General features: G+C 42.8%; 1 protein-coding gene across 4 annotated transcripts in view; it reads right to left on the reverse strand.

The window, feature by feature from the left end:
- Positions 1-20,956, reverse strand: part of thrab (thyroid hormone receptor alpha b) — a 333,280-nt gene that overhangs the window by 204,736 nt on the left and 107,588 nt on the right. The gene's annotated exons all lie outside the window — the stretch shown is intronic.

Consider the following 20,956-nt stretch of genomic DNA (forward strand, 5'->3'; position numbering starts at 1 on the left):
TGAGGCATGCAGATGTGACAATGTCAAAAACAAACTTCATATCCTGGAAAGTCTAAAGCGTAGTGAGAAAGCAATAAAATTGTCTAAAGAATACGGTATCCTGAAAAAAATTTCAATTTAAACTTTTAAAGCAAAAGAAAAAGCTAAAAAGTTTTTTGTCGAAAGTGCCGTCTTGCTGTCGTGCCGAGGAATAGAACAGCTTTAGACATTTAGACATGGTAACGAAACCATGAACAGACACAGTCTCAGCGTTTAAGTCTCGGCTGAAAACATATCTGTTTAGTCAAGCCTTGTGTTAATGGTGTTTATGAGGTAAAGGAGTAGATCTGGAGGGTCCTCAGACAGAGTGTTTTGGTAAACTGGGATGTATGGATGCTGTCAGTCCCCACTCGCTTGCTCACTCGAGTTTGTTGACGGTGTAGTGGCTGCTGCTTTATGTCCCGGGGCTCCCTCATGCCTGTGTTACCTTCTGGCTCTCCCCTTTTAGTTATGCTGTCATAGTTAGTTGCCGGAGTCCCTGCTTGTACTCAGTGCAATATGTATACTGTTCCTACTTATTCAGGTGACATTGGGCATACCTAACAACCTGTGTTTTTCTCTCTCTTCTGTCCCCCTCCAATCTGTCCCTCTGAGTTACATGTCGGTCCTGGGATCGAGATGCTGAACCTCTTCTGCTCCTCGGACCTGCCTGATCCATCCTGGTGCCCTGTGTCTGGTTGGAGTCTCATCACATCGCTCCTGTGGAGGGCGGCCCCATGTGGACAGTTGGGGGTTGCGCCTGGAGGATGCTCTGGACTCTTGCAGTGGTACTTTTGTGGCTGGGGACTGCAGTTGACTTGCTGACTTTGGGACTGCGGTTGTCGTGAACGGTTTTGCGCTCGGGTTTCCGTCGGTGGGGGGTTTATAGCATCAACGAAGCTGACTTTATGTTAGGACTGTTAATGTTATAGTCATGCTGTCTGTTGTTGCCCAAATGAGGATGGGTTCCCTTTTGAGTCTGGTTCCTCTCGAGGTTTCTTCCTCATGTCGTCTGAGGGAGTTTTTCCTTGCCACCGTCGCCACAGGCTTCATCATTGGGGATAGATTAGGGATAAAATTAGCTCATGTTTTAAGTTGTTCAAATTCTGTAAAGCTGCTTTGCGACAATGTTTACTTTTAAAAGTGCGATACAAATAAACTTGACTTGACATTTATTTAATTCTTCCTTGGACATTTCAGTTCTGTCATTTTCAAACTTCGCGTTTTTGAACCAGTCTAAAAAAATTCAACAAATTTTAATGCTTAAAGATGAAGAATGTAAACAAACCGGCAAAATGACAGGAGCAATTTGTGAAAAATGTGATGATAATAATTCTTGAAAAATTAAAAAAAGATACATTTTTACCATCAAATACATCCATTCCACATTTAGTTGCCATTATTTATTTATTTATTTATTTATTTGTATTTTGGGGGTTTTGTTTTTGAGTAGAGTTTTTTATTTCATCCTCAGTTGGTTCAGCAACACGCGCCACCATTTTGTTTTTCTCTACTCACGGTATATGAGCTGATATCCTAGTATTAGAGTAGCCAATCAGAGTGTGTGATTACTCATATCCAGTGAATGTGGAGAGAATAATCAGAATTATTCCATTACTTTACACAAATACTGTTTTATCCAGTGTGAAAACGTGTCACTTTTGGGTTTCTGGTTGTCTTTAAAACCAAACTTTGTCCTAATTATAACTAAAATCCAAACTTTTTCTTGCAACACACTTTCAAGCATCCTCAGTGGACATTTTAAGTCCAGAAACACTCAGTGAAACATGATGATCCAGCATAAAAAAAAAAACTGTCTAGCTAGCAAATGGTCCACTGCAGCATGTACTTGCGTATTTATTTATTTATTTGTTTGTTTGTTTGTTTGTTCGTTCATATGCACGTCTAAATGCAGAAGTAAGCTTTTTCCTTGCATCAGGAAGGTAATGAAGAGCTGAAAAATATTATCCAGGTCAACACTGTGACAATAAGATTAAACTACTGAAAGTCAGAGTGGTGCAGATCGGGGAAAATCTACTGACCAAACATTATTGTGGACAGGCAACAGATCCCAAAAAGCTGAAGAAAGGGAAAATAAAGAAACATTCCTGTACGCAGTCATAAATCCTCATGAATTTAAGACATCATCTCTCACCGTGAGTCCAATATCGAGAGCTCTTTGATGAAATTTCCTTCTAATCCACGTGGAGTCACTGAGTCACGTGGAATCGATCATACTGATCGATTTTTATATACACTACTGTTCGAAAGTTTGGGGTCAGTTAGAAATGTCCTCATTTTTGAGAGAAAACAATTGTTTTGTCCATTAAAATAACATCAAATTAATCAAAAATACTGTCTAGACATTGTTAATGTTGTAAATGTCTGTGGTAGCTGGAAATGGCTGTTAATGAATGGAATATCTGCATAAACGTAGAGAGGCTCATTATCAGCAACAATTAGTCTTGCGTTCCAATGGAATGCTGTGTTCACTAATGCAAGTCTGTCATTTTAAAAGGTTAAACGTTAGTAGTGGGCGCTGTGTGAGACGGCTGCCTCTCCAGTAGCTCTGTACTTTTTAGCTCTTTTAACCTCTTTTGTCTCAGTTTTCTCACTTATTCGAGAGAGGAGCTGCTGGCCCTGAAAACAATGGGACGAGCCGGGATATGACACCCCATCCTGGCAGAGCTGAGGAGGAAACCCAGGGGCTGCAAAACCAGGGCTAAGCTAAAGGCTAGGCTAGCAGACAACCGGCGGCACTGCAAAACATCCATTCCCTCCATTATCATGGGGAATGTGAACTCGCTGCAGAACAAGGTCGACGAACTATCCGCACCGAACAACCAGCGGGTTTACCGGGAGAGCAGCTTGTTTACCTTTACGTTGACATGGCTAACACACCTCGTACCGGATGCTAACGTGGACCTGCGGGGATTCACTGCTGTGAGAGCCGACAGAGACACTAGCACATGCAGGAAAAGCAAAGGTGGGGGACTCATCATTTATGTTAACAACCGCTGGTGTAACCCGGGACATATCTCCATAGAGATAGAGATAGTCTTATGTTGCCCGGACTTGGAGCTGCTAGCCGTTAGCCTGTGACCATATTATCTGCTAAGGGAGTTCAGTCACATGATCACCATCTTTGTTTACATCCCTCCGAGCGCAGACGCAGCCGCTGCATGTGAGAGGATTCACTCGGTCACAGCAGGGCTGCAGACACAGCACCCTGAGGCATTTATCATCATTTCTGGGGACTTTAATCACGCTACTTTGGACTCTACTTTGGCTGCTTTTTACCAGGCTGTGGATTGTCCAACAAGGAACAACAGGACAATTGACTTGCTGTATGCTAATGTGAGGGATGCATACAGAGCCACACCCCTCCCCCCACTAGGGAAGTCTGGCCACAACCTGGTTCTTCTACAGCCGAAGTACACCCCCCTGGTCCAAAGACAGCCTGCAACAACTAGCTCCATCAGGAGGTGGTCCCCTGAAATGGAAGATGCCCTCAGAGACTGTAATGACACCATGGACTGGGATGTGCTGCTTAGCCCACACTGTGAGGACATAGAGGGGCTGACACACTGTCTGACGGATTACCTCAACTTCTGTGCAGACGTGGTCTCCCCCGCTAAGACTGTACAGTGTTACCCTAATAACAAGCCATGGGTAACACAGGAAGTCAAAGCTGTCCTCAACAGGAAGAAGGCCGCCTTCAGGAGCAGGGATAGGGAGGCGATGAAAGCAGTACAGCAGGAGGTGAAATGCTGTGTGAGGGAAGCTAAGGACAGCTACAGGAGAAAGGTGGAGCAGAAGCTGAAGGAGAACAGCATGAGGGAGGTCTGGGAATGTATGAAAACCATCACAGGCCACAATACAAAAACCAGAGTTGTTGAAGGGACAGTGGAGAGGGCGAATGAGTTGAATGACTTCTTCAATTGGTTCAACCAGCCCACGTCCCCCCCCACCCTCCCTGCAGCCATCTCTCCTTCTTCCCTCAACACACCTCCCCCCAGTCATCGCAGCAGCCCCTCCTCCCCCACCTCAACACAGACTCCTCCATGCATTACTGCAGACCAGGTCAGAGGTCAACTGAGGAAGCTTCACCCCAGGAAAGCAGCAGGCCCGGACAAGGTGTGTCCCCGACTACTGAAGACCTGCGCTGCTGAACTGGGTGAACCACTCCAACGCATCTTCAACCTCAGCCTGCAGCTGGGGAGAGTGCCCACCCTCTGGAAGACATCATGCATTGTTCCAGTTCCCAAGAAGAACCGGCCCAGCGAGCTGAATGACTTCCAACCGGTGGCACTCACTTCACATCTGATGAAGACGTTGGAGCGGCTCTTCCTCAGCCTCCTCAGACCCCAGGTACAACATGCCCAGGACTGTCTGCAGTTTGTGTACTGGGCAGGTGTTGGTGTGGAAGACGCGATCCTCTACCTGCTACACCGAGCCCACTCGCATCTGGATAAAGGAAATGGCACAGTGAGGATCCTCTTCTTGGACTTTTCGAGTGCCTTCAACACCATCCATCCCCTACTGCTTCAGGACAAACTGAACAGGATGCGAGTGGACCCCTGCCTGGTCACCTGGAATCTCCAGCTACCTCACCGACAGGCCACAGTACATCAGGCTGAAGGACATCACGTCTGACACTGTGATTAGCAGCACCGTTGCACCCCAGGGCACGGTGCTGGGCCCTCTTCTCTTCACCCTGTACACCGCAGACTTCTGCTACAACTCAGGGTTATGCCACATTCAGAAGTTCACCGATGACACAGCCATCATGGGGTGTATCAGGGATGACAGAGAGGACGAGTATAGGAGCCTGGTGAGGGACTTTGCCGTCTGGTGCAACAGGAACCATCTGCAGCTCAACACCTCAAAGACCAAGGAGCTGGTCATTGACTTTGAGAGGTCCAGACCAAGGTCACGACCAGTTCTGATCAAGGGAGTTGAGGTGGAGGCTGTGGATTCCTACAAGTACCTCGGGCTGTGGCTGCACAGCAAGCTGGACTGGACTTGCAATGCCAAACACTTATACAGGAAGGGACAGAGCAGGCTGTATTTCCTGAGGAGGCTGCGGTCCTTTAACATCTGCAGGAAACTCCTGTGGATGTTCTATCAGTCTGTGGTCGCCAGTGTCCTGTTTTACACCATAGTGTGCTGGGGGAGCAGCACATCCAAGAAGGACACATCCAGGCTGGACAAACTGATGAGGTGGGCCGGCTCTGTGGTCGGCATGAAGCTGGACTCTCTGGTGACGGTGGCAGAGAAGAGGTCTATGGACAAACTACTGAACATCATGGCGTGATGCCAGTCACCCTCTGCACACCGTCATCAGCAACCAGAGGAGCCTGTTCAGTGACAGAATGCTCCTTCCCAAGTGCACGACGAACAGACTCAAAAACTCCTTTGTCCCTCACGCCATCAGACTGTACAACTCCTGTTACCCCTCCTCCCCCCCAGAGAGGAGTTGTACAGAGGACAGGAAGGAGCAGTAGCCTAGCCTAACAATAAGCAATACTGGACAATGTGCAAAATAAATGTGCAATACCTCTCCTGCTGGACTTTTTTTCTTTTCTTTTTCTTTCTTCTTTTCCCATATCTTATTCTTTTTTATATTTGTATATGTAAATACTTAATTTAATTTATCTAGAAGTTTTCTCTATTTTCTATTCTCTGTTTATCTGTAATGATGCTGCTGGAATTTTAATTTCCCTGAGGGAACCCTCCCAAAGGGATCAATAAAGTTCGATCTAATCTAATCTAATCTAATCTAATCTAATCTAATCTAATCTAATCTAATCATCATTAGAAAACACTTTGGCAGTTATCTTAGTACAGTTGAAAACAGTTGCACTGATTACAGAAGCAATAAAACCGAGCTTCTTCAGACTAGTTGAGTATCTGGTGCATCAGCATTTGAGTCAGTAGTTGAACCAGTGGGTTCGACTACTGACTCAAAATGGCCAGAAACAAAGAACTTTCTCCTGAAACTCGTCAGTCTATTCTTGTTCTGAGATACGGTATGAAGGTGATTCCATGCGAGAAATTGCCAAGAAACTGAACATCTCCTCAATGCTGTGTACTATTCCCTTCACAGAGCAGCACAAACTGTTGCTAACTGCAATAGAAAGTAGAGTGGAAGGCCCCAGTGCATAACTGTGCAAGAGGATAAATTCATTAGAGCATGTAGTTTGAGAAACAGATGCCTCACAGGTCCTCAACTGGCAGCTTCATTAAATGGGACCTGCAAAAGACCAGTCTCAACATCTACAGTGAAGAAGCGACTCCAGGAAGCTGGCCTTCTAAGGAGAGCGGTGAAGAAAAAGCCCCATCTGAGAATGGGCAATAAAAAGAAAGATTGAAATGGGCAAACGACAGACACTGGACACAGGAAGACTGGAAAAAAGTGTTATGGACAGATGAATCCAAGTTTGAGGTGTTTGGATCACAAAGAACAACATTCGTGAGACGCAGACCAAATGAAAAGATGCTGCAGGAGCACTTGACACCATCTGTCAAGCATGAAGGAGGCAATGTGATGGTCTGGGGCTGCTTTGGTGGTGGTAAAGTGGGAGATTTGTTCAGGTTGAAAGGGACCTTGAAGAAGGAAGGCTATCACTCCATTTTGCAACACCATGCCATACCCTGTGGACAGCACTTGATAGGAACCAATTTTGTCCTACAACAGGACAATAACCCAAAGCACGCCTCCAAACTATGCAAGGACCATTTAAAAAAAAAGAAGCAGACAGCTGGCATTCTGTCTATAATGGAGTGGCCAGTACAGTCACCAGATCTCAACCCTACTGAGCTGTTATGGGAGCAGCTTGACCAAATAGTACATAAAAAGCCCCCATCAAGCCAATCCAACTTGTGGGAGGTGCTCCAGGAAGCACGGGGTGAAATCTCATCAGATTACCTCAACAAATTGACATCTAGAATGCCCAAGGTCTACCAAGCTGTAATTGCTGCAAATGGAGGGTTCTTTGATGAAAGTAAAATTTGGAAAAAAAAAAATATTTCTAACTGTCAATGACTATTTCTTATTCATTTTGTAATATTTTCTATTTAAACTCATTTCATGTTTTTTTCCCCATGGAAAACAAGGAAATTTCTAACTGACCCTAAATTTTTGAACAGTAGTGTGTGTGTGCACACAAGTACACACACACACACACACACACACACACACACACACACACACACACACACACACATATACGGTACTGTTCAAAAGTCTTCGGCACTGCGGGGTTTTTATTCATCCAAACTTTGTTATAGATTTCTACATTATTGAGTCGGTACAAAAACATTTTAGAGTCCAAGTGTTTGTTTTCCAGCAAAAAATTAAATGTTGCAGAAAAAAAAAGGTTTGTATCTGAGCAGCATATTCCAGACACTTTTCAGATGAAAAAAGAAAGCATAATGAAGGCTGCTGGGTTTTGGTGTAAAATGAAGAAGTGAGTGTGACAGTCAAAGTGTCCAGAAGAACTGTGGCTGGTTCTGTAAGATGCTCAGGAAAACCTACAGATCATTTCCACATAAAACTGACCTCACTGGACCTGAGACGGATTTATTTTAAAGCAAAGGGTCGCCTCACACCAAATACTGACTCTGTTTCATTTATTACGGCTCACTGATTACTGTTTATAGTATTTTTTAATGTTGAAACATTTCATTTCATTATTTTTAAGCCATTTTTGGTCGACAGCATTTCTTTACATGTGACTAAGACTTTTACACAGAACTGTACATTATATTACACACACACACACACACACACACGAGTGTTTTAGTGTGAGATACACCACTTGTGTTTTTCATCCGATCTCCAGCCGGGACATGCAGAACCAAAACCGGGACATAAATCTCTATCCGTCTCTCGTGAGGAAATCGATGAATTGTTCTGATAAATTTGGGGACTTTTTGTTTGTGAATGTGTCGATATAATAAAAAGAAAATCACACGTTGGCTTGAAGATATGAAGTTTATCTTCTTGTGTTGGAAAACTCATGTTTTTCATACGAAATACATTGTGGATCTGAGGGACATATTTAAATAATATCGTCTGGCTTTTTTTTGTGGTCTATCAGATATATTCCATTCAGCGAGCATGATACTGAACGAGTCGAAGACGAGGAGCTGAATGGAATATATCTGATAGACCACGAAAAAAGCCAGACAATATTATTATTATTATTATTATTATTATTATTATTATTAATACTCATTCCTTTCGGGTGTTCAACGCATCTTTCTCTTTCAAAATTCTCTCAAAATCTTCTGTATTTAACGAAGCAAATCTGGAGGCCATGTTTGTTTACAAATTGTCACAGTCGCTCGCTAACGCAGAAGTTTTATGTTCCCAACGTGTGACGTCATGTTGTCTTGACAACTGTGCAATATCGTAAACCATATTCAACACTCATTCTCCATTGGGTAGAGTGACGTAATACACGTAGGATAAGCGATATGCTAACAATATTGCATGCTATCAAACCAAATGAATGAAACCCGCTAGAAGGGAATAGAACACGTTTTTATTCCATCGAAAAAGTGTCCTGTATGGATAATAATTCCCGATACTTCACTCTGATGTCGTCACTCCCTGTGTTTTCCTGCTGACTAGATGCGCGCTGGCAAAATGGTGAACTGGTTCAACATAAAAATTCTTCTGAGTAACTTGCATTTTTTTGTAGACGTGTCCAAATAATATAAAGAACATTGACCGGTGGTGGGGAGACGTGAAGTTTATCTTCTCATGTTGAAAATATTTTCACTTGTTCACTTCATTCACTTGTGATATGCAGTCACCACTCGAAGATAAACTTCATGTCTTCATGCAACATATATATATATGGGTCTGTATCAGAAACTGGGTACTGTGGGGGTTCCCCACTAAATATACTCACAGTCAATAAACTATACGGTTTTGAATGCTGATGTTGGTTTTAATTTGAAATAAAATGATGAAAGAAATAATACAGATAAAACTAAATATTTGATGTGAATACTCTATTCAGAATTTGGCAAAAATTCTGCAAATTTGTGGAAAAATGGCGGCTTGATCTGGGGCATGATAAATGGTCGACTGCATCACATTCCCTTAAAAAGGTTGTAGTCCACTGAAAAGTCTACAGTTATCACTAATTGTATTTTAAGTTGTAACTTTATACACCTAAGGATTGGTGCGCTCACAGAATAATCATAACCGTAATAAAACATCATGCAAAATATTTGATCACCGTTGTAACTCCATTTTCCCCAAACCCAAAACCAATACGATCGTGTGTTTTGATCTAAACGGAAAGCCTCAGGGTCGAGGTCACGACCTCACCAAAAGTAGTAACTTAAAATCACTACACCATATAAACATTTAGTTATAAATCTGCAATTTTGTTTTTTAAAGCGAAAGCTGAAAGTTAGGTATAGAATATGTTTCTTACAGAATATGTTACGATGGTAGCTGGTCTTGTATGAATTTCTGAGCTATAAAATGAGTCGTGGTCTATTTTTTACCGTAGCGTGTTATTTGTGTGCGGGGAAGGACACACATTAACAATCTGCATGTGTAGAATGGAATTTTCCACTCCCACAGTTAGAAGTTGATCGTGCTTCCATTTGCGGTCTTTCTGTTACGCGGGTGATCTGTTCGGACGTTATCACTGAAAAGGTGAGTTTTGACAGTTTTATTTTGTTTTAGTCTTGCAGTATAAGGCAATAGAATGTTTCTTTTTCATCTTACTTTCATATTTCGTAGTGTTTGCGTATTTTTGGCCAATATTTTGCAACCATGATCAATTTAGATCGAACTTTTGATAGAATCTACGGCCAGTCATTTTGCCCCGCCCCCGCCTCGTGCTCCGTCCGGTGCGGTAGTGATGTCCCGTTGCTCGCGCGCTGCAGCAGAGACCCGCGCGACCTTCAGCCAGTACAGTCGCTGTTCTTTTACCACCGCCGTTATTCTCATCTTTCCGGTGTGTTCTTGATTTTTCCATTGTGTCCTATTTCGCCGTATCAAATACCCAAACTGTATCATATTATTCATATTTAAGTGAATAATCAATTCAGTCATCATAACTTGGCATTTTTAACCCAAGCAATCAAAAAGAGGACATTTATTCAATATTTTCACTCATCTGTGAAGGAGGGGCTTTAATTCTTCATGATGTAGTTATTTTATATCTCATCTCATCTCATTATCTGTAGCCGCTTTATCCTGTTCTACAGGGTCGCAGGCGAGCTGGATCCTATCCCAGCTGACTACGGGCGAAAGGTGGGGTTCACCCTGGACAAGTCGCCAGGTCATCACAGGGCTGTTATTTTATATGTAAATCAATTTTACAAAACATTTGAATTGTAATAAAAAAAACATTTTCCACAGTGAATGCCAGATAAAGCAAGATGCTATCTTTATTCTTATTAAACATGACAAAAGAAACATTGAGTGTTCGGTAAATGCAAAAAAAATAGTAAAATTAGAAAATTTATTTATTGACCATAATGTCCCAAATGAGAGAGCAGTTTCTGAGAGGGACCCATCCACACACACACACACACACACACACACACACACACACACACACACACACACACACACACACAGAGTTGTGGTCAGAAGTTTACATACAGTGACATGAATGTCATGGCAATATTTGGGCTTTCAGTGATTTCTCTGAACGGCTCTTTCTCTGTGGTGAAATGATTGTACAACATTTCTTTAATAGAAGAAACCCATGAATTTGGTGCACAAGTTTTAATTTTTTGGGGGGGTTTCTGAAATCAACACAGGGTCAAAATTATACATACAGGGTCAAAAATTTACATACACTCACTTAGATTATTAATTCAGAGGTGCTGAAACTTCCAAAACGCCTCTTATCTTGCCAAGGCTGAGGTCTCTTAACTTCCTGCTAGTGATCATGATTGACTACAGCTGGTAGCTTCTCTGTGCCTTCATAAAAGGGCTTTTTTTTTTGTTTTTTACAGCACTCATTGGATTGACCAACACACAGTAAAATGGGAAAGTCCAAGGAGCTCAGTGCAGATCTGAGACAGAGGATCACAGATATACACAACTCCGGGATGTCTCTTGGAGCCATTTCTAAACAACTGCAAATTCCAAGACCAGTTCAAACAATTGTATCCAAGTTATTGTGAGGTGTCATCACTTTGTCAAGCCACTCTGCTTCAAGAAAACCTAAACTGTCACCCTCAGCTGAAAGGAAATTGGTTCGGATGGTCAAGAACAACCTGGGAACCACCATGGCACAGCCCTGCCATGAACTGGAAGCTGATGGATCACTGTCTACAGTTCAGATCACCATGGACTAAGAGGCTGCTATCCAAAAAATAACCCCCTGCTCTAAAATTGACACCTTTAAGCTTAAAGTTTGAAGCTGACCACACAGGCAAAGAAAAAGCCTTCTGGAGGAAAGCTGTATGGTCAGATGAGACAAAGATCGAGTTGTTTGGCCACAATGACCACCATGTACAGAGGGACACTGTATATACGCACATATACAGGGGGCTGCAAAAGTAGGTATACAGTAATGGAAAACAAACCATTCACACAAAACATCAGTATTAAATGAAACTTAGCACCACTATTACAATACTGGAATAATCCTTACTTTATAAAGAGAGAGCGAGCACACACACACGCGCGCTAGGATAGATTAGGGATAAAATTAGCTCATGTTTTAAGTTGTTCAAATTCTGTAAAGCTGCTTTGTGACAATGTTTATTGTTAAAAGTGCGATACAAATAAACTTGACACGTTCCAGATGTTATTTCATGGTTTTGATGCCTTCAGTATTGCTCTCCAGTGGAGAAAAACAGCCCAAATGCAGAAAAACCCATGACTGAGTGGGGTGCATAAACTTCTGATACTTTTTTTTTTAATGTAGCAATAATCTTGACATCTAAAAAGTGTATGTGGTTTAGGACTGATTTCTGAATTTTACTGAGGTAAAATTTAAACAAACAAGCAAACAAATAAATAGCTAAGGCATTCATTGTTTAACTTCGAGCAGAAATGTTGGAAGGATATACCCGATACATGCTGCACCGACAACTGCGAGAGTCTGGACAGAAAAGAAATAAGAGAAGGATAAAATGATAAAGGTTTATGTTCCCGCTTCTCCTCGGACTGTTAGCGGAGACTCCTCTCTGTAAAAGTGAAATAAACGCGTCTTCAGTGGAAAACTGTCCTCAACACAAGTTAACTACAGAAATCTGTGAGTGTGACACTGATTTTCCTCTTCAAATGCCTTCTGACTTCTGATAATAATAATAATAATAATAATAATAATAATGTGCACTCGGATGAGAGTTTAAAACCCCTCGATACAAAGAGAAAGCGCTGAGTCAGCTCGCCCTCCACTCAAGGTGATATGACTAGCTAGCAGCGGAACGCTAACAGGAACTAGCGTGGATGCGATCCTCCATCCCTGAGCGTCTCACACTGCGTCCCACTGCACGTCCTGAAATGGAAATGATTCTGATTTCCTTTTTCATGTTGAGTATAAAGGTAAGGTTCACCAAAAAACACTAAACTCTCCAACTGTAGCAATAAAAACTGCTGTACGGAAAATTCTGTAAGATATAAAACTTATGCGTAATAAGCTAACGCAGTAAAGAGTGGATTTGTGCTGGAATGCTTGTGTAAGGAGAGGCTCAGACGACATACTGCAGTCCTAATGTACCATAAACGTTCCATAAAATACCACATGATGGATGTGTGTGTGTGTGTGTGTGTGTGTGTGTGTGTGTGCGTGCGTGTGTGTGCAACATCAAAGGCGGGATGATTTCTTTAGGCTCGCTGCAGTCTGACTGGCTACACACACACACACACACACACACACACACATGCACGCACACATGCACGCGCGCACACACGCACACACATACAGATGCACACATGCACACACACATGCACACACATGCACGCACACACACGCGCACACACACACATGCATACACGCATGCACACACACGCACGCGCACACACATACACGCATGCACACACACGCACGCGCACACACACACGCGCATGCACACACATGCACACGCACACACACACACGCATGCACACACACACACACATGCATGCACACACGCACGCACACACACACACGCACGCACACACATGCATGTGCGCACACACGCACACACACGCACACACATGCATGCGCGCGCACACACACACACACACACACACACACGCATGCACGTGCGCACACCCACCCACACACACACGCACAAATGTATATACACACACACACACACCAGCCAGTCTCCTGTCCATCAGCCAATCAGAGGTGGCTGTAAAACACCTCATTAAAGATATTTGTAGCTTCCTGTGAGATTTGCCTTTCTGTTGTGATCCTGATTCACAATTAAACAAACTGCACAGACAAGCATTCCTCTAGCATCAATAATCACACACACTGCTCTCTCTCTCTCTCTCTCTCTCTCTCTCTGCCCCCCACCCACTAACACACACACACACACACACACACACACTGATCATCCTGGGTTTAATTTCAGTTTAATCACAGTCTCTGAGACAGTAACTGACTCCAGAAGCATTCGAAACATTCAGTAAAGTGAATCTCAGGCCAAGTTCCACTGGGTTTCCACAAGCGCTCGCTGGTTCCCTGCCACGGTCGGCCTGGCTACACACACACACACACACACACACACACACCACTTTCTCTTCCACTGTATGAGGCACAGCCAAGCCGAGATGACATCAGCACCACAGCACACCGCTTAGCTGGAAATATGAGTGATGCAGAGAGGAAAGACTGGAGGGTTAAAAAAATAACACCACGAGATGTGAAATCCACACCTGCACCGAGAGCCACGGGGAGGGAAATAAAACCTGAATCAGAGGAGACATGAAATACGCTGAGCCTGGCACTGCTGTTATACAGCACAAGGAGAACCAGAGCATAAATACATCCAGAGACGGACAGACAGAAAAATGGGCAGGTAGACAGATAGACAGATAGTTCAACAGACAGACAGATAAATTGGTTGGTAAGCAGATAGACAAACAAACTGACAGGCAGACAGACAGACACATAGATAGATCAACATCAACAGGCAGACAGACAGATAAATTGACAGACAGACAGACAGCTAAATAGATAGATAGATAGATAGATAGATAGATAGATAGATAGATAGATAGATAGATAGATAGATAGATAGATAGATAGGGAAATAGATCAACAGATAGACAGATGTTTAAAAAAATCTTAAATATATACATCTTATGAAATAATTGTTACATGTAAATACATACTTCATACACAAACAAACAAACAAAACAAATTTATTAAATTTCCCTGAGGGAACCCTCCCAAAGGGATCAATAAAGTTTTACCTAATCTAATCTAATCTAATCTAATCTAATCTAATCTAATCTAATCTAATCTAATCTAATCTAATCTAATCTAAATAAATAAATAACCTTGTCACATGTTAGAAATAATAACGTACTGATACCAGATACTGACAGACAATCTCGTGTTGAACAAAACCTGGTACCTGAGCACTGGCGATTTCTGTCGCGTCTGTGTTTTTAAGAGGACGAGCAGGAAGGTGAAAATATCAGTTCATATAAAAATATGATGTCAGCAGGACAGAAATAATGAGGCTGCAGTGTTTCAAACCAAGGTTTGCGGGGGAAGGTGTTGAGACGCGGCACAGGGAGCCTTATTTAAAGAATCTGTGTTTCTCGATAAGAGAAACCGTGAAGGCGTCTCTGCCCTTTTTCCTGGATGACGAGTTTGTAGAAGCTCCACACTGAAGCGATCGGTTCCTGATCAAAGCAGTGAGAAGCTCGCCGTCGTCATCAGCGTCAACATTTGGCAAAGTAACGTGCTTTCAGAGCCGCAGTGTGAAAACTACATGACGAGCAGTTAAAGAGCTCAGAAGAGAGAAGGAAACTATTTCTGCTCCTGCGCTGAGGTCCTTGTTCCGTTTGATAAATTATTCACTGCCAAGCTCTTGTTGGCTTTTTTGATCTAAATTGTGTGGCACGTTGCATCAGCAGAGAGCCAACAGAACCTGATACAGTGGGAACCCTACAAGTTAAACAGCTGTGTGAGAGAGAGAGAGAGAGAGAGAGAGAGAGATCCAAGGCCCCATTCATTTTCTCATGATGGTGGTCCAGCAGAACCTCAGAGTCCAAGGTCACGCACTGCCAAGACCTCAAAAAACAATAATAACCAGAGCTCAATCAAGATATGGCTATGACCTGAGGTCCGACAGGAAGCCGCGTTCCTGGTTGTAAAACTGCCATCATTATTGTTCATAATGTTGTCAGTAAATATTTCTGTCGATCAAACTGAGCTATAAGTTTCAGGAACTCTGATTTATATCAATAATCAGACACAAATTACCAAACACGCTCACGGGACATTTGATTTGCTTAAGGCTCCACCCACAGACTTCCATAAAAGGCAAAAAGATCACAGCTGAAAATGACATAAGACATGCATGGAATTTTCCACTAATGCAGCTCAGCCACTGCAGCAACTCTGTTAGCATCGACACATTAATTCCTCTTTGTTTATAGGGTGCTATTACTTTTGTCCTAGTTGAATGACTAGTCTTGTTTATCTAGATATAGTGCTGGAATATGTGACTTATTTCCTTTAGGTCATCACTTTATTAAAAAAAAAAGTGTGTTAAAAAAGAAAAGAAAGAAAGAACAACTTTATACCTCACACACTTGTGAAAATTCCTCTCTGCATTTAACCCATCTGACGCAGTGAACACACACACACACACACACACACACAGCAGTGGGCAGCCATGCTAACAGCGCCCGGGGAGCAGTCAGGGGTTCGGTGCCGCGCTCAAGGGCACCTCAGCCCAAGGCCGCCCCATATTAACCTAACCTGCATGTCTTTGGACTGTGGGGGAAACCGGAGCACCCGGAGGAAACCCACACAGACACGGGGAGAACATGCAAACTCCACACAGAAAGGCCCTCGCCGGCCACGGGGCTCAAACCCAGACCTTCTTGCTGTGAGGCGACGGCGCTAACCGCTACACCACCGTGCCGTCAGTTGAAATAATGACTAATTTGTTCACAAAAAAATTGACAATACAATAACCGAGTGTTGTGCAGAAGGTCGAGTTCTTTCAAATAAAACAAACAATCAGAACTGAAATCCATTGAGAACTGAGGGAGGAGGCATGATTTAACTGAAAATAAACAAAGCTATAAACAAATTGTTTACAACAGGAAAATCAACAAACAAAGGACTACATTTTGTTCCCCGAGTGAAGATCGACACGAAACATCGATCAGAACTGAAATCAGATGAGGACAGAGAGAGGAGATACAACTTCAGTGAGAGGCCTGGAAAAGTTGTTAATTTGGCCTAATTAGTAACTCGTTAGCAAGAATTTAGACAAAACAACGACCAAGTTTTGTGCGGAGTGATGAGTTCTTTCAAACAAAACACTCGGAACAGAAATCCGTGGAGAACTGACGGAGGAGATACGATTTAACCGAATTGTGGACGACGGACGCCACGCCATGGAATCAGCGCATCGGCCTCATGGACAGAGGAGCCAATCACGTCACAGCAGTGACCGCAGCAGGCTGGCTAGTTGTTGTTGTGATTAAATCCTTGATGATCTTTCTTGTGTGTGTGAAATGTTAGATGACACTTTACTGATCCTAAGGGGAAACTGGAGGACGTTAAGATAAACAAACATACAGCGAATATCAGAAACGCCCCGCGCGTATCTGTGGGTTTTATCTATTCAAGCAGTTCAAGTGTTTTTATAGGGTTTGTGAATTATGGTACGAGTGTTTATCGCGGATCAGGGTCACGCCCCAGCCTTGCAGACTCTCGGTCCTGCCTGCTGGATGATGTTCCCACACCCTGAAGGATCTGAACGACACGGCAGACACCGCGAGCAGCCTGAAGTCAGTGTGTGTAACGTAAGCACATTATGCAACAGCGTCATTCTCGTGGTCAGAAGTATTTCCTCTGTGGAATGCTGGCATGCCAACGCGCTGCAAAGCAATCAAGAGCAACCCGCAGCTGCCAGGAGGATTTTCCTAACGAGTGTGTTTAATGATTTTCTCAGCGCCCCACCCTCCAGGCGGTGAGACACGCTCGCGTGTTCCTCTCATCACTCCAGCATCAGTAACGTCTTATACAAATATTTTTAAAAGCGCAATGACGCGCTGTTCAGGACGAATGCGTCTTGTGATTTTAGACAAAGTGTCGACAACAAAGAAAACAAAACAAAACAACAACTCTGCCACAGAGGGCACGGTCTGCTATTAGGGATTCCAGAAAAGAAAAAAAAAACTGTGCTGTCACAGCTTTCTATTTCTACAAACAGCTCTCGCTCAGACTTGTGCTATTTATACACATCCAAGCTGCGATAATCCTCAACGAAACACAACATGAAAACAAAACCCATGAGCCAGACTTCAAGCTATCACTAGCGTGTGTTACTTTCCAACAAACACAACCAAGAAACGTCGACTTTAATAGGATGAGGCCATCTGACTGACTTCGTAAAGGATTAAACATGTCCCTTTCTCACGTCTAGTCCAAAAGCATCCGTCAATCCGCTGAACGTATCTTGGTGTTCAGTGTTCAGAAGGTTTCTTTTCAAGAGCCAATCATGATTCTGAAGCTTGTGGCCAGAAAAGAGTCTCAGTAATGAAGAATGTAAATTCCATTTATACCACAGGACATCTGAGTTATTACATCTGGTGGTCAGAAGTTGTTGATTAATTTTCCGGAAGGTAAATCACCATTACCGTTGCTACAGTAACAGTTAACACAGGGATTTGTATCAGAGACCAGTCTGAATTAAATTGCTGATAATGTTTATGGAACGCCTGCAGTGTCAGCGCCGTGTCACTTTAAGGTTACGTTTTCTCGGTAAGAGACCAACTGATTTTTTTTTTTGTCTCATCTTTAAGAGGGAGAAAATCAGAGGACAGGAAGGGAACAACTGCTTATAGCTGCTATAAATTAACTAAAACACTCCCCGAGTTATAAAACACTTCAGGACTCTGCACTGTGTCTGCCTGCGTCACACTGATTAATTTCCTCTGCCATCTTTTTATTTTTCCACCAGTAGTGTAGCATTAGCGTGTTCACTTTATCACAGTCTTCTATCACAGAGAACATTCTGTGCTCGGTAGCGTGTGTACATGTGTGTGATTACCATGTCATGACAAGGGCGTTCATTATCTTTACACACTAGTGAAAGGCTTTATTCAGGCTGGTGACACAAGAGTAATACACACCAATCAGATCAGAGGAGAGGCAGACGGAGAGGTTGAGGCAGCGGTCACAGCTGGACAGCGTGTGACGGGCCGCGAGTCAGACTCGGCCGGAGGGAAGCGATACGCCCGGCCCGGTCAAAACCGCAGTTGAGATTCAGCAGCAGAGGAATAATAATAATAATAATAATAATAAATTTAATAATTAATAATAATAATAATAATAATAATAATAATAATAATAATTTAATAATTAATAATTTATAATAAATTAAAAAACAAACAAAAAAAAAACAGCGGCAGCAACAACAAGAAAGCGCTGACTGTTGTGTGAGCTTCTCTCTGCCTGAATGTGATTGTTTGAGCTGACTGGAGAAAAAAACCTTCACTGAATGAACAAACGCTACGTTCACACTGCAAGGCTTAATGCTCAATTCCGATTTTTTTGTGAAATCCGATTTTTTTGTGAGGTCGTTCACATTAACAAATATATGCGACTTGTATGTGATCCTCAGTATGAACGAAAAGCAACCTAAAAGTGTTCCGCATGCGCATTGCAGGATACGACGACGTCACACGCAGTGAGCATGGCCAGTGTTTACGGAAGTAAAACCGCCCGGTTGCGGTATGACCCATCCAATCTAGCTTGAATAGCTGCATCCCCCCAAATGGAAATCAGCTCCCTAACCTCTGCGTCCTTCCATTGAGAAGATTCAGAACCTTCACAGCCCGAAGCGTCCCTCGCATTGATGTCATGCGCAGGGGCGCAGATACGGTTTTTGAACTGGGAGGGACAAAAAACTGGGGGGGACAAAGCTGCCAGCAAACCAACCCCAACCCCGATATGCCTGTCAAACTTGTTGTTAGTAACCATAGCAACCAAGCTCGAGCTCGCAACCTGTGCAGTCTGCGCAGCTCAACCAACCGAATATCAGTCTTTGTTTTGTTTTATGTGAGTTGTTGCAACTATGTATACACTGCTGTGCACCTCAATAAACCGAATGGTAATTAGTCTTTTGATTTTTCCGTGAGGTTTGCCTTATGCAAAGAAAGACAGCATAGACGTTTTTTCCTCCCTATAAGTGGGGGGGACCGAACGAGGTGAATTTAAATCTGGGTGGGACGAATCCCACCTTCTATCTGCACTCGTGATTATGCGTGACGTTTGTGGCTTGTTGATGACGTGTAAGTCAGATGAATGCGACCTGGCGGTTCAGACTGAAGTCGCATATGAAAAGAGCGGATAGGAATCGGAATTAGCACCACATATCCAAACGGCCTGGGTCGGATTTGAAAAAATCGGATCTGTGTCGTTCATATTGTCAATAAAAGATCGGATACAGGTCACATATGGGCGAAAAGATCGGATTTGAGTCACTTCAGCCTGCAGTGTGAACGTAGCCTTAGATACATACAGAGACTGACAGACAGAAACTCTGGCAGGAAGACAGACAGACACACAGACAGACAAAAAGATGGGTAGGTTGACAGATAGGCAAACAAACAAAGACAGACAGAAAGACATGGAAATGAATCAACAGGCAGACAGATCAACAGGCAGACATAAAGACAGACAGCTAGATGAAAAGACAGACAGATGGACAGATAGACAGACAAACAGGCAGACACACAAATTGACAGACAGACAGAAAAAGTCTGCATCTTTGTGTGAATGTGATTCCTGAGGCTGACGGGGAAGAACTCGGTGCTGAATGCATGGGTGCAAGTATAAAATTTTCAAAACCCTGAAAAGTCTGACGGTGTCAGTCGTGCATGGCGCAGCCACGCGGGGGGGCTACAAAGGGGGGTGAGCTCCCTTAGGGCTCGAAAAAAAATTTAAATTACAAGTTAAAATGGTTGTCTCTCATGCAAACATTTATAATATTAATAGTTATATGATTTGCATATTCACATCAAATGTTTAATAAATTTCATCAATTCATCTCAAATAACAATATTTCAAGTACAAGGCTTGATATTTCAAAACATCTAGCAACTACTAATTTAAATCTTGAAACAACCATTTTTAATCTGCTTTTGCTGTGATACCTTTTTTACAACACACTACCGTTCAAAAGTTTGGGGTCACTTTGAAATGTCCTTATTTTTGAAAGAAAAGCACTGTTCTTTTCAATGAAGATCACTTTAAACTAATCAGAAATCCACTCTATACATTGCTAATGTGGTAAATGACTATTCTAGCTGCAAATGTCTGGTTTTTGGTGCAATATCTCCATAGGTGTATAGAGGCCCATTTCCAGCAACTCTCACTCCAGTGTTCTAATGGTACAATGTGTTTGCTCATTGCCTCAGAAGGCTAATGGATGATTAGAAAACCCTTGTACAATCATGTTAGCACAGCTGAAAACAGTTGAGCTCTTTAGAGAAGCTATAAAACTGACCTTCCTTTGAGCAGATTGAGTTTCTGGAGCATCACATTTGTGGGGTCGATTAAATGCTCAAAATGGCCAGAAAAATGTCTCGACTATATTTTCTATTCATTTTACAACTTATGGTGGGAAATAAAAGTGTGACTTTTCATGGAAAACACAAAATTGTCTGGGTGACCCCAAACTTTTGAACGGTAGTGTACATACACTGGAATAGCTGTGTTGATTTGGTCGAACAACGTGCTACGTGCGT

This window comes from Neoarius graeffei, chromosome 14, assembly GCF_027579695.1.
Source record: "Neoarius graeffei isolate fNeoGra1 chromosome 14, fNeoGra1.pri, whole genome shotgun sequence".
In the NCBI taxonomy this organism is placed as follows: domain Eukaryota; kingdom Metazoa; phylum Chordata; class Actinopteri; order Siluriformes; family Ariidae; genus Neoarius; species Neoarius graeffei.